The sequence below is a fragment of the Eulemur rufifrons genome, chromosome 17, assembly GCF_041146395.1.
Source record: "Eulemur rufifrons isolate Redbay chromosome 17, OSU_ERuf_1, whole genome shotgun sequence".
In the NCBI taxonomy this organism is placed as follows: domain Eukaryota; kingdom Metazoa; phylum Chordata; class Mammalia; order Primates; family Lemuridae; genus Eulemur; species Eulemur rufifrons.
The window spans coordinates 55,158,512-55,177,064 of record NC_090999.1 but is presented as its reverse complement, the minus strand read 5'-3'; the positions used below and the strand labels follow the sequence as shown (position 1 = coordinate 55,177,064).

The window sequence follows — 18,553 nt, the reverse complement described above, 5'->3', positions numbered from 1 at the left end:
TCAATAGGAAGCCAATTCAATTACAATATACATATCTTTGAATATGCAATAATAGATACATAGCCTTCTAACTTGAAAAAGTACAAGAGGTTGACAGGGAAAAGTAAGTCTCCTCTCTTCTCGCATCCCCAAGCCTCCCAGCTAGCTTTCCCAGGGCAATCACAATCACTAGTTTTTATGTTTTCTCCTAGAGATCACCCACATATTTATAAACATGCATGAATGGGCTATTGCAGTTTTGGATCTCTTTCCATTTCTATTTAGGAGAACTTCAACTCTGACATAGTGTGAGACTGTGTTCTATTTCAAGCTGATACGGCAATGCCAGACTGCAAAACATGTGGGATGTGAAGGAACAGCCCTGGGAGGCCACCTGGGACCTGGGGGATTTCCAGGTCATCAGAATGTCTTTTGCTTTCTCCCTGGGGTAGTCTGACCCAGGATTTGAAAAGTATTAACCTTTTAGCTATTAAGAACATGTCTACGCTTTTGAGTTTAATCTGAACATCTGAAAGATGTAGGGTGGTCCCTAGTGATTCATTGCAAGTGTTTTGGAGTTTAAAATGCAGCTAGAAATGAGAAAGTTTGAGCAGTTATTTTATACTAAGAAATTGTTTTGTAAAACTCATCAATGCCTTTATTAATCTCTGTAATCCAGCCCCACTGGATTTGTCAAATCTCTTCTCCCCCTACTACCTTGTCCAAACTTTAGACTCAGTCTGGGCAGTTTCTTTAAGGACCCCAATGTATACCCATGCACTTCAGCTACTATGCCTTCACTTATACTCAATATAAGTGAGTATCTTCCTTAAAGTACCCCTCATTGGCCTCCTTGATTAAGAAGGACTGCTAAATCCGCAAAGTGCTTATCAAGTTTGTCTTACTTCATGAAGGCAAAGTACCTTAAGAAACTAGATTACAGTACTTGGCTATATATGCTCAATTCCTAATTCTTTTTACTAACTTTTTAACTTTGAGCAAGTTAATCTCTCTAAGCCTTAATTGCCTTGTCTATAAAATATTGATGATAATGATTAGACTCGATAGAGTTTGTGACATTAAATGACATGTTATGGAACATACGTGGTATATGATAAATGTTTAACAGACGTTAGTGTGGTGGTGGAGGCTTCTGTAATTTGTCTAAAGCACACAATTTTCCTCACCTGGACTTTTCAACACCAATAATATCCAACCTGATATCCAATCACCAACCTGATTCACAATTTAGTGGCTAATTAAATGCTATATATTAATTGTTTACAAATAGTTTCTTACATTTTTGGATTGACCCTTTTGAATAGATTTTAAACTTTGGAGGGCAGAAACTGTGCATTATAATTATCCTGGGCACATAGTACTTGTTCTATAAATACTTAAATAATCAATTAATATAAATAATTAATCAGTTTTCAACCTGAAATTAGTTTTAGAGAAATGCCCAACTGCTTCATTGGGGCAGATACTTGCAAGCATTTTAGAACAATTATAGGGCAGCGAATAAAAAAGAAACTCTAATATTAAAAAAAAAGTCCTTTGATGTAGTCATTAATGTACAAAACACCATTTCAAGGAAGTTTTTCCTCTTGGCTTCATCTGAGCACTGAAAATCCTACATTTTTTGTTTTTTAAAATTACGGTAAACATTATCAGTAGTATTTAAATCTTCTTGTAAGTAAAAGTTCCATTTCCAGGGAAGTTCTTTTTGTTGTAGTGTTCTGGACAGATCGCTGGCTGAAATTAATCTGTGGATTATATAGTATCTGGCACTGAAGGAATCTTAATACTGCACAACTCCTGCACGCCTAATCCCAACATGGAGTGCTTTTCATGAGAAACCTCATTTTTTCCTTCTTAATGTTACTTTGCATGAAATCTTCTGGTTTATGTTTTTAAGAGGCGATACGCACCATTATATGTGCATAAAACATATTTGCAGAGGCCTGTTTTTCTATACTTGGATTTATCCCAGCCATTAAACTTAAAGTTTAATCTCGTCCATGCCTTGTAATGTGGTCTGTGCCAGCAGTATAAGAATTTCATAGCTCAAGCCAATTTATTTAATATTTAAAACATTTGTACTTTTCTTCCAATATTGGAAGAGATTTTTGTGTTTCAGGACCTTAATTAACTTAGTTAATACTCCTTAGAAAAATGAATGGGTAGATACTGAAAGAGATAGAAGATACTGATGATTGCCTATAAAGTAGTATGTGTTCTCCATTTTTTCCTTTTCAAGGAATCCCAGTTTTGTTTTTTCATCACCCTTCTCTCATGTAGCCAAGTACCTCAGGGGAAACTGACCTTGGGTGGGCTGTAATTTCACCACCGCCCCCCGCCCCCACTGCCTCAAGTATTAGCACACAAGAGGGCATGTAATCCAATTTTAACCAAAGGTATTTGAGGGGGAGAGGAGTTGCTGGGGAATTCAGAAAGAAGTTTTCTCTCTTCTATGAGAGAGTTCTAAAATCTAGTTTTTTTTCTTCTTTTGGTTGTGGTCACTTGTGATTGGGAGTTTGTATCTTCTTCTTTTTTTTTTTTTTCCTTTTGTTTGAGACAGGGTCTCACTCTGCTGTCCAGGCTGGAGTGTAGTGGCATCGTCATAGCTCACTGTAACCTCAAACTCCTGGCCTCAAGCAATCCTCCTGCCTCAGCCTCCCAAAGTGCTAGGATTACAGGAGGCATGAGCCACCGCGCCTGGCCCAGGAGTTTGTATCTTCTAAATCCATCCTGCTCCATCCCAAAGACCATATAGGTAGAGTAGAGCAGAGCTGAGACAACTTCAGGGGAACCCAGCCGGAACTATTGGATTAATATCTCCCTGAAGTCCACCTTTTCTCTGAATTTTCAGCTATGTAAGCCAAAAATTTCCTTAATGTTTAAGACATTTTGAGTTTTCTATTATTTGTGACTGAAAACATGGTAAATGATATAAAAATATTCTGAATTTATTCACACAAGTATGTTAATGAAGTCATCATAACATAATATTTGTACTAAGGGTTTGGAGTGTCTTTGAATGAATCCCTTGGAGTTAGGATTGAGTTTCCCATATTTACATTTGTTACTACTGTATTTCAATCCTACATTTTGGGTATGATAAAATCAAAATGAGTCAAGGAAAGAATAGGGTGTTTATTGTTAACTATGATTATTTCATCCAATAAGATTATGATTTAGTGGTTGGCATACATTCTAGGGAATGGATCCAACCCGTAAATGAAAAGGAATCTTCTAAACTGTAGGAATCAAAATCAAATTAGACCATATGCTTTTAAAAATACTTACAAATTGAAGTTGATTGAAGTTCAAAAGCTAAAATGCCCTAGAACATTGATTCCTAACCCTTTTGAATAACATCAAATATTTTCACAAAGCAATGTCTTCCTACCATGTATAATTATAATGCTACTTTAACTATTTTTTGATCAAGAAAATCTATAATAAAATTCAGGAAAGCTTTTCAGTAAATTTTAAATTTGTTTATTATAAGAGTAAAAACCTAGAGAAAAAAAAATGTAGTCATATGGCTATGCAAGATGTTTTATTTATTCAGACCAAAGAAATGTTTTATGTATATCTGGATTCAAGGGCCTTTGCAATAATTCCAAGAAGTAGAATGTAAGTCCCTTGGGAAAAAGTTCTCTGAACATTTCTGAAACATTTCTGAAAAATGTTTGTTCAGCATTTTGTGTGTGATGAAACTTATATGGGTTTTCTGTTTCTTTCCCCTAAGAAATTTTCATATACATATTAACAGTTGCTGAGCATTATTAGAAGAGAAATCAGCATAAAGTGAAATGCTAGCAGCAATGATTTATGCAACAATTATTGTGGCCAAGAATTTTACATTTGTTCTCTTATTTAAGTTTTGCAACAATCCATTTTACAGATGAGGAAACTGAGACTGAGAGAAACTACCTCGTTCAAGTTCATTTATCTAGTAAGTGGAGGAATGGAGGTGCAAAGCAAGGTCTGGATGCCTCTAGGGCATGCCCTTAACTATGATGTCCTGTTGCCTGAGAGTACTAAATCAGGCTGGAGGGGCTGAGATAAGAATTCAAAGCTTCTGAATTTCAGACTGGTCCATGCTTGTCTCACCTAGCTATTCAAAGTAAATGCAGCTTCAGAATTAGAGAACTTGGTACAGTGAACCCTTTGCAAATTAGCAGCAGAGCAGAGATCCTGGATTCTTAATCCAACTCTGGTATTTACTGTCATATCTTCTTGACTTTCTCTGAGCCCCTATTTTCTACTTCTTTAGCATGGGAAGAATACAAACTTCATTGTCTATGTCACAGGTTTTAAGGAGTAAACCAAACTGTATACCACAAAGCACACGCAAAAAAGTATACATTATCATTAATTTTGTGATTTTCTCATCTCTTCTGCTTTTCCACACCTGGAAATAGTAAATTGTAATTATGAGAGACATCTAATTATTGTTGTTGGTATTATTACTAATCAATCCTTTTTAAAGGTAAAATGTTCTAGGGATCATGGTTATTTTGGGAAATTTGATAATCTACTAACATAATAAGACTTTGGAATTGACCTCAGCAGAATAGCCAAAGGGCTGTGCCAACCTCGAAACTTAGGAAACGCCATTTTTTTTAAAAAAGAAATAATCCATTTCAATTTTCTCATTTGTAAGATGTAGAATGGATTTTAAAATGTGCCTTTCCACCCCCCCTCAAAAAATCTTTTTAATGTAGAATATACATTAGATAATTTTATTCTTTTTCTACACTTGAATGAACAAAGGACCTATTTTTATTACTGCAGAACTGCTTGGAATGGAAAGATTATAGAGAAGGTTACATGTAAAACAATTGAAAAAATAGAAAATGAAATCAGATTTATAAAGTCTATTAGAAAAATCCATTAATAAAAATGTTCCATCAAAGTAATTAGTTCCAGATCTTACCACATTGATATTCCAAGTACAATGTTAATATATTTGTTTTTAAACGCTGATATTTCATGTAGGTAGATTTTTCTAGAGAGGATTGAGTACAGTTAAATTCTAGGTCCCAAATACCAACTATTTAGGGACATAACTTGTTGGATTTTCCTTAACTTGGAGAAAGATCACATGAAATAATTTTAAGAAGCTCTGATCTAAGGTACAGAAGGTTCTAGTACATATTAGCTCTGTGAAAACAAGTATAACATGTTTGCCAATTTCAATTTTTATCATCTGCTAAATGGGAGGAACAATATGTGCTTGGTTTACTTTGACCTTATCGTAAAGGTAAAATGAAATGGGCTCCATAATGCTTAGTAAATTTTAAACACAAACTTAGAATTTTATTAATCATCTTTCCAAAAGTTTCTGCACATATCTTCAATTATTTCTTTTCATAATATGAACCACTGTGTGAAGTTTTCAAAAAGCAAAAACTCTTCTTGCTCTTTTATGATGGCTGAATGGAATGTGTACTAACAACAAGATGGCTGAGGCAAACGGTTATTTGCTCTCAGTTTTTGTTTAGGAACCCATATCCATAAATTACTGGGAAAACCAGTTTTTAAAGCAATCTATGAGCCCTTAATACCATTTGGCTGATTTAACTTAGAAGAAACCCTTAGTGGAATTCTTTCAATGTGAATTATAACATTGCTAACTATATCTAAAAATCATATTAATTCTAATATTCATTATGTATATTCAGGGATGGTCTATATACTTAAAAAAAGACCTATAATCACTTTGAGCATTAAAATATTTCTCTTATATGTTCAAAACAAAACAAAAATTAAATTAATAAACCCTTTCCCCTTTACCATACTGGCAGGCTAATCATGTGAACTGAAATACGGATAAGGGGGCATATCTGGTTCTCATTTCTGAGAACCCAACACCAGATGTTTTCACGGTTGGCCTTTTCTTTAAAAAAAAAAGAAAAAAAAAAACCACTTTAACTTTCATGAAGCCATTTCAGCCCGGAGCGGGGGCGGGGTGGAATCAATGCAGACTAAAATTTTGAATTTTATATTTTACTATTAAGCCATGCTCATGAGGAGCACCGTCAGTAAATGATCCATAATGACCAAAAAGACCCTTTCAATATAAATGTGTTATATACAAGGCTCATATAGTGTCACATACTTTTAACCTAATATGGGATGAAAAGTTTGCCCCCAGTAGAAATACCATGTTCCTTATGAAGCCCCTCACGACCTGCAATGGTAGAGGGATGACCCTGGGAAGAGTCTGCCATCACAGGAAACTCGCGAGGCCTTCATTTGTGACAGTTTGTGTTTGCTCTAAAACCTTATGCTGCAGACAAAAGTGAGTCATATGCTACTGCTAAGCAGGGGGTAGCTCTAGTCATTCCTAAAATTTAAAAAAAATTTACCTTAAAAATCATTTATAAGTTGTTGCCTAGAGGTCTTTTTCAGGCTCTTTGCAGTCAAAAGGAAATATTCTAGTAACTGCAAGTAAGCTATTAGCCCAAACAGAATTACCAAAGGTTAAAAGTACCTGAAGTTATATTCCCAAGGCAATGAGGCAAACCCATGATTTATTAGTTACTATTTGTTTAAAATAAGTTTTATGGCTATGTAAATTCATCTGTTTAACATCACTTTAATGATTCTGTCTTATTTGAATATAAAAAAGGGAGTTGAGAATTGTGAATAGGGCTGTATATACATTAAAAGAGGATCTACTAATTTACTCATTCAACAAACATGTATTGAGGACTTAATGTATACCAGGCATTCGACAATGGAGATCTAAGATGTATATATAAGACGCAGAATCCATAAATGAAGAGAAACAAGCATGAAAAACAGCAACAGTTTAATCTTATGAACTGAGTACTGAACAGACTTAACATTCATCCTACATTCATGCAGCAGTGTTTATTGCTCACCTATTATATGCTGGGCTTCAAAGATACAGTAGGGAAAAGTGAGCACGACAGACACTGACCTTTCCTCTCTGCACTTGCATTTCCAGTTGTCCACTGGGCATCCTCACCCAGATATTCCACCTCTACATCAGAAACAACTTTGGTAAAATTGAGCTAATTAGTTTAACCCTGAAGTCAGCTTTTGCTTCTGGCATCCTCACTTCTGTTAATGGCACTTCCATTTCTTCAATTCCTGAGGCCTCAGACACCAAATCAACTCTTCCTTTTCCTTTGCCTCTTATAATGGTTTGGCTGATTTTGCTTTCCAGATGCCTACCATTTTCTCTTTTCTATTCTCACTCACCCCCTTTTTAATACAATTCCTCATTACCTTTCACTAGGCATAGTTCAAAGTTTCCTATCTGATTTCACTTGTCTTCTATTTTTTCCCTCTCATTTAAATGGATAAACTGTTAGAATATTCTTCCTAAACAAGAATACTAATCACATCACCCCCTTGTTCAGCAGCCCTCAATGGCTCCCCAGTCTCTGTCTAATTAAGCAAAATCTCCCCAGCCTGTCATTTATGCCTACCATAATAGCCCCTGATCACACTAACCAATGAATATAAATTATATTTATGTCCAAATTATAATGGTGCTGAGCTACTCCCTGCAGAGAATATTCCTTGAACTTCTGGTTCTGATTATCTAACTTTGTTTTGGATATTTTTTTAAAGGAAAGCTGTTTTCAACTTGTATATTGGGTTTTTATTTTTTTTTTAAGGATTATTGCATCCCATTACATTCTAATAACAGTGACACAGGCCTTCTTCTGCTTCTCTGATTATACACTCTTATGTCTATTTTCCAGTCTTGACTGTAAGAGCCAAAAGAATGAAACTGACAAGGTAGGGCCCTCCTAGGCAGGTGGAAAAAGGGAAGAAATGGCATAGAAAGTCAGACTACTTGAACAGGTAAGCAGATGAAGAAGATCGGCAACAGACATGCGTTAATAATTTTGATCCCAATCACACTCATCTGCCAGCTGTAGTCAACACTTGGCATCCTCCAGCATCTCCATTTCTGGTTTCCACTTGTCAACACTCATGGCATAAAAAGCTCACTGAAGGAGCCTGACCTCTGTTCCATCATGAGAACGTCCACACTAGTGCCAGGAGCTGGATTTTAAGGCTGTCCCCCTGCACCTCACAGTCCAGATGAATGGGACCATAGGCTCTTCCCCAAACGCGACCGGATTTCTTGTCTCTGTGTCTTTCCTCTTTCTCAAATGACGTCTTCCTATTTCTGCCTGTTACAGTCCTGTCAATCAAGTTCCATATTTCATGCCAGCTTACTCTCTGAAGCTTTCTCCGGTTTCTTTAATAGCAGGACAATCATAGTCTGTGCCTAAGAAGCATTCCTGATTACCTTGAAAAACATGCATAATTCAAACTAATTTTCCCATGTGAATCAAAAAGAGTGGCAAGTATTGCCATTTATCAGCTAAAGTGGGACTGCCACATGGTAAGAGCGTAGAGAGAATTTATAATTTACTTCATCATCATACTTTGAAAATACATGATTCCTGACAAATTTTAAACGTTTTGAGAGATGCACATTATTTGAAACCTATTCCAGGTGAATAAAAAGACACCTGGAACACCGCTATTTGTCCATAACCAACTCAAGTATGATCCAATTGAAGAATATTCAGAATCATATGCATAAGAAATAAGTCCATATTATATAAAAATATTCACTAAGAAAGGTTAGAATAAAACTTTTCATCTTGGGCAAATAGCAATGAGTCTTGTCCTTCAGCAGGTATTTTTCCATATATGAGACGATTGTGCTTGAACTTCTTACCTTGCTGTGTTTGGGAAGGTCTAAAAGACCCTTATGAAACCTATACTCCACTGGGGCTTTTTTTTCTCCTTCAAATATTAATAAAACTTGATTCAAAGCTCCTAAAATTTAAAGTTCCCTTTCCTTTCTTTTACTTCTTGCACCTCTCTGCTAAAGGCCTTAGACTTAGCTGCTCACCTTGTAACCTGTTTTAATATCAATCAGTAAATAAATGAATGAATAAATGTATTAATTAATCTACACAAACAAAAGTAGGTTGAGGTCCTGTAACTTTATTGAAGATATTAGGGAAATGGAGTCTTTCTGTGGATGGCAGCTTTTTGCCCTCTCTCTTTTTCTCTTCTCCCCTCACCTTGCTTTACTTTCCACTGTTTTCCATACCTCGCTGATATAATGAGAAAATTCTTCCACTTTTTCTTGCAGAACAGTATAAAGAAAATCTTAGTTCCATCTTCAACCCTGTGTGTCCATGAATTCTTTTCTGAAGAATTTCAGTGTCCTCCTTGACAAGAATTCTGGAAAACATATTATTTTTTCATTTTAAAAAAATGCTAAGATAGATTCGCAATCAGGACTTAAATCCCATTAATGAAATTAATACATGTTATGTGTGGTGACATGAAGATATCATTATTTTTATTTTTGAAGATTGTAGCACGAAGAGATCATATCTCTTACACTTGATTGTGTGGTACCTAATCCAGTACCATAAGATGAAGACTTGGTTTTTACTTCATAATAAAATGTAATGCTATGGGGGAAGATTAATGATAATTTCGATATCAAACACTAATTGCAGTCATTTTTGTGACTGTGGTCCTTGCTCTAAAGATTGTCCATTGCAATGACTTTGTTCACAACAAAGTCTCTTTGTTAGGGTGCAGTTTAAAACATGAGGGCAATATATGTTAAATGTTTTCCAAATAGTGAGGCAATAGGTCATGGTACATAGAATACCTCCCTGGGTTGTTATAAAAATTATAATATTTATCACTAGGTTCCTTAATAAAGCTGTAGTGAAATATACATAGAGGCATGTTCTTTCCCTGAAAGGAAAGGTTGAAAGTATTAGTGTTTGATGTGCCAGAAAATTTGAAAGTCTCCTATCTATGCCGCCAGCCCTCTGGGGAAAAAAATGGCTCTAAAATGATATCCAATTGCTGTATAATGGGTGAGATTCTCTAACTAAATTTTAGAATTTGCAAAAATATATATATTCCTGAGTCTTATTTTGTGTCTTATGTTTAAGTCCAGCAAGAAAAGAGAAGAAGTGTATAGGAAAGGGCTGAGAAAGAGTCCATGAACGTGTCAAGAAATTTAAAATTTCTGTCTTTGTTAGATGTTTATCTTCATTAGTGAATTTACAAAAAAGAATATATAATGTTTATTACTGGTAACATAGAAAGAGGACATGTATTAACTATGAGGATATGGAATAAATAAAATAATGGCTATTTTTTACTTTGAAAAAAGAACTTTTTCTTTGTTATGGGGAAGGTAAACAGCAGAGAAAGCTCAGAAAACAGTGAGCTACATCCGGTGAGGAAATCAGGAGAACGTGGAGGACAAACTTACTGATCTACTGGTTTCAACTCCACAGCATACATTGCACATCTTCACACTCTTTGAGTCTCTGATCATGAAAGTTGTTGCAAGAGTAAGTGCACAAACACAAAAATAACCCATCTGGTGTAAACAACAAGAAGCCTTTTGACTGCTTTTGGAGTGATTATTTTTGCCGTGGTTATTGATTCAAATACCATCTGCTGACTGAGGCTACCGTAGCTGATGTCTGAAAAACACCCAACCCTTCTATGTCAGTATTATAGCTGAGGCTTTTTGAGTGCCTGTGGGAATGGTCAGATTGGTGGCATTTATCAGGAACTATTTCTTAGTTTACACATTTATTTTAACTTGAAAAAAATCTCAGTGTGGAGTGTAGCCCTGAGCTCGTGGGCCAACTATAGGTACACATAGTCATATATGTTTAAATGCAGATGAGTTGATTTTAATAGTGTCCGATGTCATTGCTTATATTTGGAAGAAATGAAATTCATTTGGAGCAGTTTAGTGTCTACCCACTGTGCCATATTTGTAAGGCAGTTAATAATCTGTGTGAGAACAAAGCAAATTTGTAATACTACAGGGCACTTAGGAGTAAGCCTCTCAGAGATGCACATATTATGAGGTAGGATTGCTTTTGTTTACATGTAACAGAAAACACAACAAGGAATGGCTGAAACCAGTAGGGAGCCTAATTTTCTTACATAACAAGCAATCTGGAAAAAGGCTAGGATCAAATGTCCTCAAAGAAGCCTTATTTTCCTGCTTTTCCCTCCCTCTTCAGAGGTTTCCCTAATCACAGTTACAAGATTCTGCTGCTGAAGTGGCATTGCATTTGAATTCCTGGCAGGAATAAGCAGGAAGGAAGAAAAGGAAGATTTCCCCTTTTATGTGAGAAGGCAAATCCTCATCAGAATTCTGCCTACAGCTTGTTGGACAGAACTGACCACAAGATCACAGCCCATTCTTAGTTTCAGTGGAAGGTGCCTTTCAGATCTGAAGGCAAAGTAAGCAGGAAACAGGGAGTTATTAACATAATAGATGCAGAAAGAATCAGTACACAGAATATGCTGAGCACAGAACGTGGAAGGCTCTGATTTAGAGGAGTCTATAGCGATGCTACCATAGCTCCATTGATGTTTTAGGCTAAAATCTCAAGCTGTGTTCTGCTGTGTGACTTCTCTTCTTCCTCTGAAGAAATTGGGGTTATGTAGCCACTTTTGCCACAGGCCCTTGTACTTTCTTTCTTAGGCAAAACAAATTCAGAGAAACTTGGAATAGGAATGTTATTTGGTTGACAGTCATGTAGTTCTCCCTTTTCATTTAATGGTTGGAAAGGTGAAAGGAATTTTTTTTTTGGTGAACTCCAATCCATGGTGTACGCCTGATATTTATTTCTCCTTTCAATTCTTTATTTATTCTGTTCTGACTCCTGTCTTCCTTCCTTAAATCTAGGAAATTAGCTCCATGCCTCATTCCCGCAGCCAACTCATCTTACCAGATCTAGATATCCTTCTGCTAAGGCCAAGATCTTCCATCTTCCAAGGTGGCAATTAGTAAATTTAGAAGGATTGCACCCATCCCAAGTTTGTCTGACCCCAAGGATTACCTTTATTTCTTAGCAGAAAGGTACATTTAAACAGTAACTTTGTCTTGCAAACATTTCTTCATAGCTACCCACTTTCCCTCTTGATAGTTTCACCTTTCTGATGCTGAATGAGCTGTGAAAAAGAAAAAAAGAAAAAAGAAAAAAAAAAAAAAAAAAGGATAGTTTCACCTGTTAACTTCAAAATTGAAAATTTCCCTCCAGGCAAGGTGAGAGAAATATTTTGAAGTGGCTTTGTTTTAGGACAGGCACATTTTAAGCAATACTGTAAAGGACTAGTTTAAAGATATTCTGAAGTAATTACTAAATATCATATCAATCACTTTTGTTAGAGGACAAGCACGGGTACCTGTTGGTCTAAATGTCTCTTTTATAAGGTACAGGGTGGAAGGAGCAGGGTATTTGGGGTCAAACAGACCAGTGTTGCAACCCTTGCTTTGCCTCCTCAGGCATGTTACTGAACCTCTCATTCCTAAAATTTCTTTTTTAATTCTATGTTAAAGAATTGCTTTGAGGATTAAAGATAATATACACAAAGTATCTAGCAAAAGAGGCCTGGCACATAGAAAATATGATTGTTTTTATAGGTTCAAAGATTACATCTCCTAAGCCATACTTAGGAGCAGATGATTAATACCATGTTAGAGAAAAAAACAGTAAGAACCCATTATAAAGAGTTCTGCTATATAGTTCCCCAACTTGTATTTCTTTATGGTTATTTTGTAGCTAGTGATCCTATGGATCTTAGAATTCCTTTCTTAATAGTGTTTTACTTTACCTGAAAAAAAAAAAAAATAGAGCAGTATTAACAACTAGTGCTCTTTTCCTCCTAGGATACTAGAGAAGTTACTTGTCAACATTTGCTAACGTTTCCAAGATTCTAACAAGAAGGATGCTAAACCTTAATCATGCATAGTTACAAAATAAAATTCTCCTTGATGGAAACGTCTTAAAAAATGAATTAGAACGGGGAGGAAATGAACAGCAGAAAGGAAACTTTATATTTTGGCAAGCTCTGAAACATGGAAACCTTATTCTTTCATGGGTTTCCATGAATTTGAATCTCTTGACAGTTTCTCAATTATAGCTTGCAACTGTGGGCTTCAAAGCAATTCTGCAGTTCAGTTCACCTCAGTCAGCCAGTCAATACTGTTTATTGAATTCCCATGGAGGGAAGAATACTGAGTGAGGGGCCCATTTTCATTTTCCTCAGCATGAGTGCCTTGATCCCGAGAGTCTGTCATTCAGCCAGTCAGACTGCTAATGGTCTCTCACTTTGAGTCCTCTGCAATCCTCTTTCCCCTGAGTTCCTCTGAGGCCTGAGCTGCCCCCCTCCCATCTGCCATCCAACATCGGGACTCTTCCTGCCTGTACCAGATGAAAACCCTTTAAGGCGGAAGCTTTCCCAGATTAATACCAGACCCTTAATCTCATACCGCCTCCTACCCAATGCTGCTCAACTTTATTTTATAAATATGTGTATTGTTTGGGCTGAACTGAACCAAACTGTAATCTCCCCAAGTTTAAGGCTAAGGTTCAATTATAGGATCATAGGCTATCTAAGTTCAAAGGGGTTTTTTAAGATTTAGCCCAATCACCTTATTTTTTCAGATTACAATAAATCAAAATTAAAACCCAGAAAAGGAAAATTACTTGTCATAGTGTAGAAGGCAGTAGGCTTTGAAGTCAGAAAAATAAAATCTGGGGCTAGTTCCTGGCTCAGCAAATTGCTGTTTGGACTTGAGCAGGTCTTGAACCTTTCTATGCCTTATTTTGTTTTAGTCTGCAAAATGGGGCTCAATAATTACTGTAGCAATACCAACATCTTTAGAAATGAATGAAAAGTGCTTGACAAATTAGAAGTGTTCAATAAATCGTGACTATTCTTGACTGTTCCAAGGTCACAGCTGATAATGTCAGACCAGAACTGGACGGCAGAACCTCTTAGTCCAAGTTCAGTGTGTAACAGAGGAAATGGCCTGGGGAAAAAAAAAAAAAAAAACCAAACCAAACCAAACCAAAACAAAATGGCAAAAAATATTTTCTGTCTCTTTAAAACTTCCTCTTTTCTTTTTGGGAACTGTGGCCTGGCAGGCATCCCTGCCTCAGACAGGTAGTCAGGAGGGGCAGGGGAATGTCTTTTGTTTTTTGTGTTACAGCACGTAGCTCAGCGGTCCCAGGCCTGGTAGGGGCTTTCCAGGTCAGGGAGGTCACAGGCTTTGTGGTTGGCAGAGATGGGACCATTAAAATTGTTAACTCTGAGAGCCCAGAACTGAGGGCCCTCCCTTTAAAAGCTCCGTATTTCTGTTTATGGACAGGAATTTGGATTTTGAGTCTAGAAAGTCTACCATTTTCCTACTTTGCTAGCAAAGTAACAAACTTCTCTTTCCATCTCCTCGAACCATTTGTTCTCCTTCCATTTGTTCTTCTTCTTTCTATCTGATGCAGCCTCGAGGACAAGTTCTTCTGATGTGGCCTTGAGGACAAGTGCCGGTAACAAGTGCTTATTCTTTCTATCTGGCTGACTCAATGCCTGTTTAAATTGTACTACAATTCCTCAGAGCATCCAAAGGAGTACCACCCCCACTCCAAGGGCATTCAATAAACATCTCTTGGTGATGGTTATTTCCCAGACAGATTAGAGTTCTTTTGAGACAGGCAGGTAGGAGGGATTTGTTATTGTTTCTTGCCTTGGGGAAAGATTCCATCAGTAAAGGAGCACTAAAAAGCATTCCCTCTATTAAGTGGAAATGATTAACACTCCTTTAGTTAGGCAATATTTTCCCACCCATTTCTGAATCTGGCCTCACACGAACCAAGCCACACAGATGGGGAACCAGAAACCTAAAAAAATAGCAACAAATTGGTGTGGTGAGTGGATGTGGTTAAAATCTTTCATCTGGTTTGTCTCAACTGGCTGTGGATGTTATATGGGTTTTGAATAAAGTTGAAAATCCAAGCAAAATGTTATGAATATTAAGCCACAGGCATCAAAGCTTAGAGAATCTAATGAAAAATGAACCAATGTAAATCAAAACATAAGGACATTACACACCTCCTTTCCTGAAAGCCAAATTCTGGCAGGAAGAAACACTTAACTTGTTGTAGGAAAGGAAAATGCAGCCTTTCTAATTAATTATCACCTCAGTGTTTATTTTTCAATGAGTCAGTGGGCTGGAATGATGAAAGCATATGTGGCTCACAAACTCAGGCAGGAAGGATAGAACAGGGACAAAAAGCTGATGCTAAATGTGCCCTCGTTGGCTGTCCTTGTGGAATCCTTGAATAAAAGAGTTTTCCAAAGCATAAGTACTTACACAGCCTGCCAGATTGGCCCTCCACGTATTTGTGGTGATTGCTTGAAAATGGTAGTTCCAGATGGAAATTTGGGGAGAATAAATCAGTATAAAAAATGATAGACACTGTCCACTTCCTTGGTAAAGGGTCTTAGTCATAAAGGCATTGATATTCCATGGTGTCTTGTTTTAACTCCCAGAAGTAAAAAGTTTCCCATCAGAACAAATATCTGAGATAGAGCATCAAATGGTTGAAACTCTGCTCGTGGGTGAGATTGAGAAGAATGAAGAAAAGTGTATTGTAAGTTCCAGAATGACACATGAAAACTTTTTTTTCTTACCTAGTAGCAGTTCTTTGGCCAACTTCAAAGGGTCTAGCCCTATGGAGTCTTTTAGACTGAATAAACCAACAGGTTTTTTTGATTTGGTGTTTTAACAAAGAGGTGATGGACCTCTTAAAACTCACTAGGGAAACTCTGTGGAAATTGTTTTGTCATAGCCCATTTTTTAAAAGCTTTTATGTAGCTGTAAAACTGCAGTTTCTCAGAGCCTTAAAAAATCTGAAGTTGTTTTTGAAATTTAGAAAAGGAAGATCCAAATCAAAAATTTTAGTTGTCATTGTTTATTTATATTGAATATTTATAATTCACAGTACAAGATGTATCCATATGTAAAAGAACATTTTAAAGTAGATTTAGGCTGGGCATGGTGGCTCATAGTTTTAAACCTGGCACTTTGGGAGGCTGAGGTGGGAGGATTGCTTGAGCCTAGGAGTTTGAGGTTGCAGCTAGCTATGATGGCACCACTACACTCCAGCCTGGATGACAGAGTGAGACTCTGTCTCTAAAAATAAAATAAAATAAAATAGATTTGCTTTAATTGCAAATAGTTCTGAATAAAACATTACCCGGATGACCTAAAGCTCTTATGTTTAGTTTAATGTGTAAATATTCATGAAAAAAAGAGAAGGTAGGCCACCTAAAAGTCTCTAGTTAAAAAAAAAAAATCATGCTGAACTAGTTAAAGGATAATCTTGGATGATTCTTTATATAGTAATACATAATAGTAGATTTGAACTTCGAATTTTAGTTGAGAGCAAGGAGTAAATTGGGAGAGGAGCTACTGATGGATTCTTGAGAGGAAAAGGGCCTTGGAGAAATATGGCATGCATAACGGGATCCTTGATAACTGTCTTGTCCCTGCCTGTCACGAGACAGGGAGAATACAGGGAAAGAATTCTCTTTGTGTTTTTTTTTTTTTTTCCTTAAGAATTCTCTTTGGACAAAGAAGGTACAATCATTTTTTATCAGGCAACAGCAGTAGGTAAAGTGTTTGCCAAAGCAATTAAAATATATAGGGGGGAGGTGTAAAAAATAAAATACATAATTAATTAAAGGCTCTTACTTGGTGGCTGAATCAATGCCCTTTATACCAAGCATAGCAGCACTAGTGACTTAACAAACTGTCAAATCCTGGCTGGAATTGACAATAAAATTCTTTTGAATATAAAAACAGATGCAGCGCAAGTTGTAATGGTTTTTATTTAGACCAGGTTGCAAATATCAAAATGGAAATTGGCAGCGTTAGATAAATGATAACAATTGTCACTAAGGCACTGCTGCCGGTACACTGGAAAATGGAGAACTGTGTAGGGGCCAGAATGGTCTCAACTGCTCCATCAAATTACTTAGGGAGTTCTGGACTTGAAACAGAGAATAGGTTCATGATTTTCTACATGATTTTAAGCAGCACTTAAATGTGTTCTTAGGGCGGAGGGGGCGGGTTGCGTCCGGCACCATGTCCGCAGCCAGAGGCCGCCGCCACTTCCGGTGTCCTCTGGTTCCACAGCCTGAGGCGACGCCTCCGGAGCCCGCAACTGCCCGGGTTGTGCCAGCTGCCTCTGCCGCCTCCGCCCTCCTCAGTGCTGCCCACTCTTTCCCCCGGGCCCAGCCCCAGGCGCCGGCCCCGACCGACCCGACCCCGGTGAAGATCATGAATCAGGCAGATAAAAATGAACAGGAAATCCCATCATACCTTAGTGATGAGCCACCAGAAGGTTCAATGAAAGATCACCCACAGCAGCAGCCAGGCATGTTGTCCCGTGTGACTGGCGGTATTTTCAGTGTTACAAAGGGATCCGTTGGTGCCACCATTGGTGGTATGGCTTGGATTGGTGGAAAAAGTCTGGAGGTGACCAAAACAGCTGTTACAACTGTGCCTTCCATGGGAATAGGGCTGGTGAAAGCGGGTGCGTCTGCTGTGGCTGGAGGAGTTACAGCTGTTGGGTCTGCTGTTCTAACAGTGCCCTTAACAGGAAAGAAGAAGGACAAATCTGACTAAAATATACACTTGCTGTCCACAGCATTATGATGCCAGTGGCATTGAATTGCTAAATTATGGACTATAACTAAGTCACCTGTTTTGGACATTTATCTTCTAAACTGCTGTGTTGAAAGTATTGATGACTGGCTTTCATCTAAAAAGAAGAGACCAATACAAGCACAGTGTTATGAAAAGTTTCTCATGCTTAAGTTTCAGCTTTTTATATGGTAAAATGTTACACTTAGTTGTAACTGAAGATATGGTATGTTTGAATATTTACTGTAAGTCTTTCAGTTTGACTAAAAATGTGAAAGTTGAATTTGGTAGATGATCTTTACAGTTTCATATGTATAAAGTGCCAGGTAACTCATCTGCCCCTTAAGAAGGGAAACTTGAACTACATAAACTCTACCTTTGATGTGCCTGATAGTTTCAGATGTCTTAGTTTTTTTATAACCATAGTTGATTAGGTCAAGAGACATTCTTTTCTTATTTAAGTTGGCAAAAGTAGCAGGAATTAAAGAAGTTTAAAAGAAAAGATAAATGGTTTTATGATACGGAGTGTGAACCATCTTTTGTTACATATGCATTTTATTAATTTCATTATTGATGCCTTACAAAAGAAAACACCTTTTCCAATACCCTAAGTATGTGCAGTTCTTAGAATTATTTATGGATTCTTTTAAAGATTGTGAAATTAGTTTTCCCTCTATAGAATATCAGGTGTAGTGGGACAAAGGCATTTCTTTCTGTCAGTGGATAAGATAGTGCTTGTTAACTGTCTTGTTAGTAGTTAAGATCAAATTATACACTTCAAAAAAATGTGCTCTTAAAATATATTAACATTTCTAGACGTTCATTTCAAGATGGTGGACTGAGAACACGTTTTGGTCTCTCACTCTGTATCATTCAGGGACCATTAAGAAAACAACCATTATAGGCCTTAAAAAAACACATATTTAATACAGGAGATTAGTTACCACATGATGAAAATGCAAAGAAGGAAAACTGGAGGCAGTGAGAGAAATAAAAGATATA

The 18,553-nt window shown here is 36.9% G+C and overlaps 1 pseudogene; it reads left to right on the top strand.

Annotated features, from left to right (window-relative positions):
* The first annotated feature begins 17,185 nt into the window (after positions 1-17,185).
* LOC138398423 (transmembrane protein 263 pseudogene) lies at positions 17,186-17,533 on the top strand (annotated as a pseudogene).
* Positions 17,534-18,553: the final 1,020 nt, after the last annotated feature.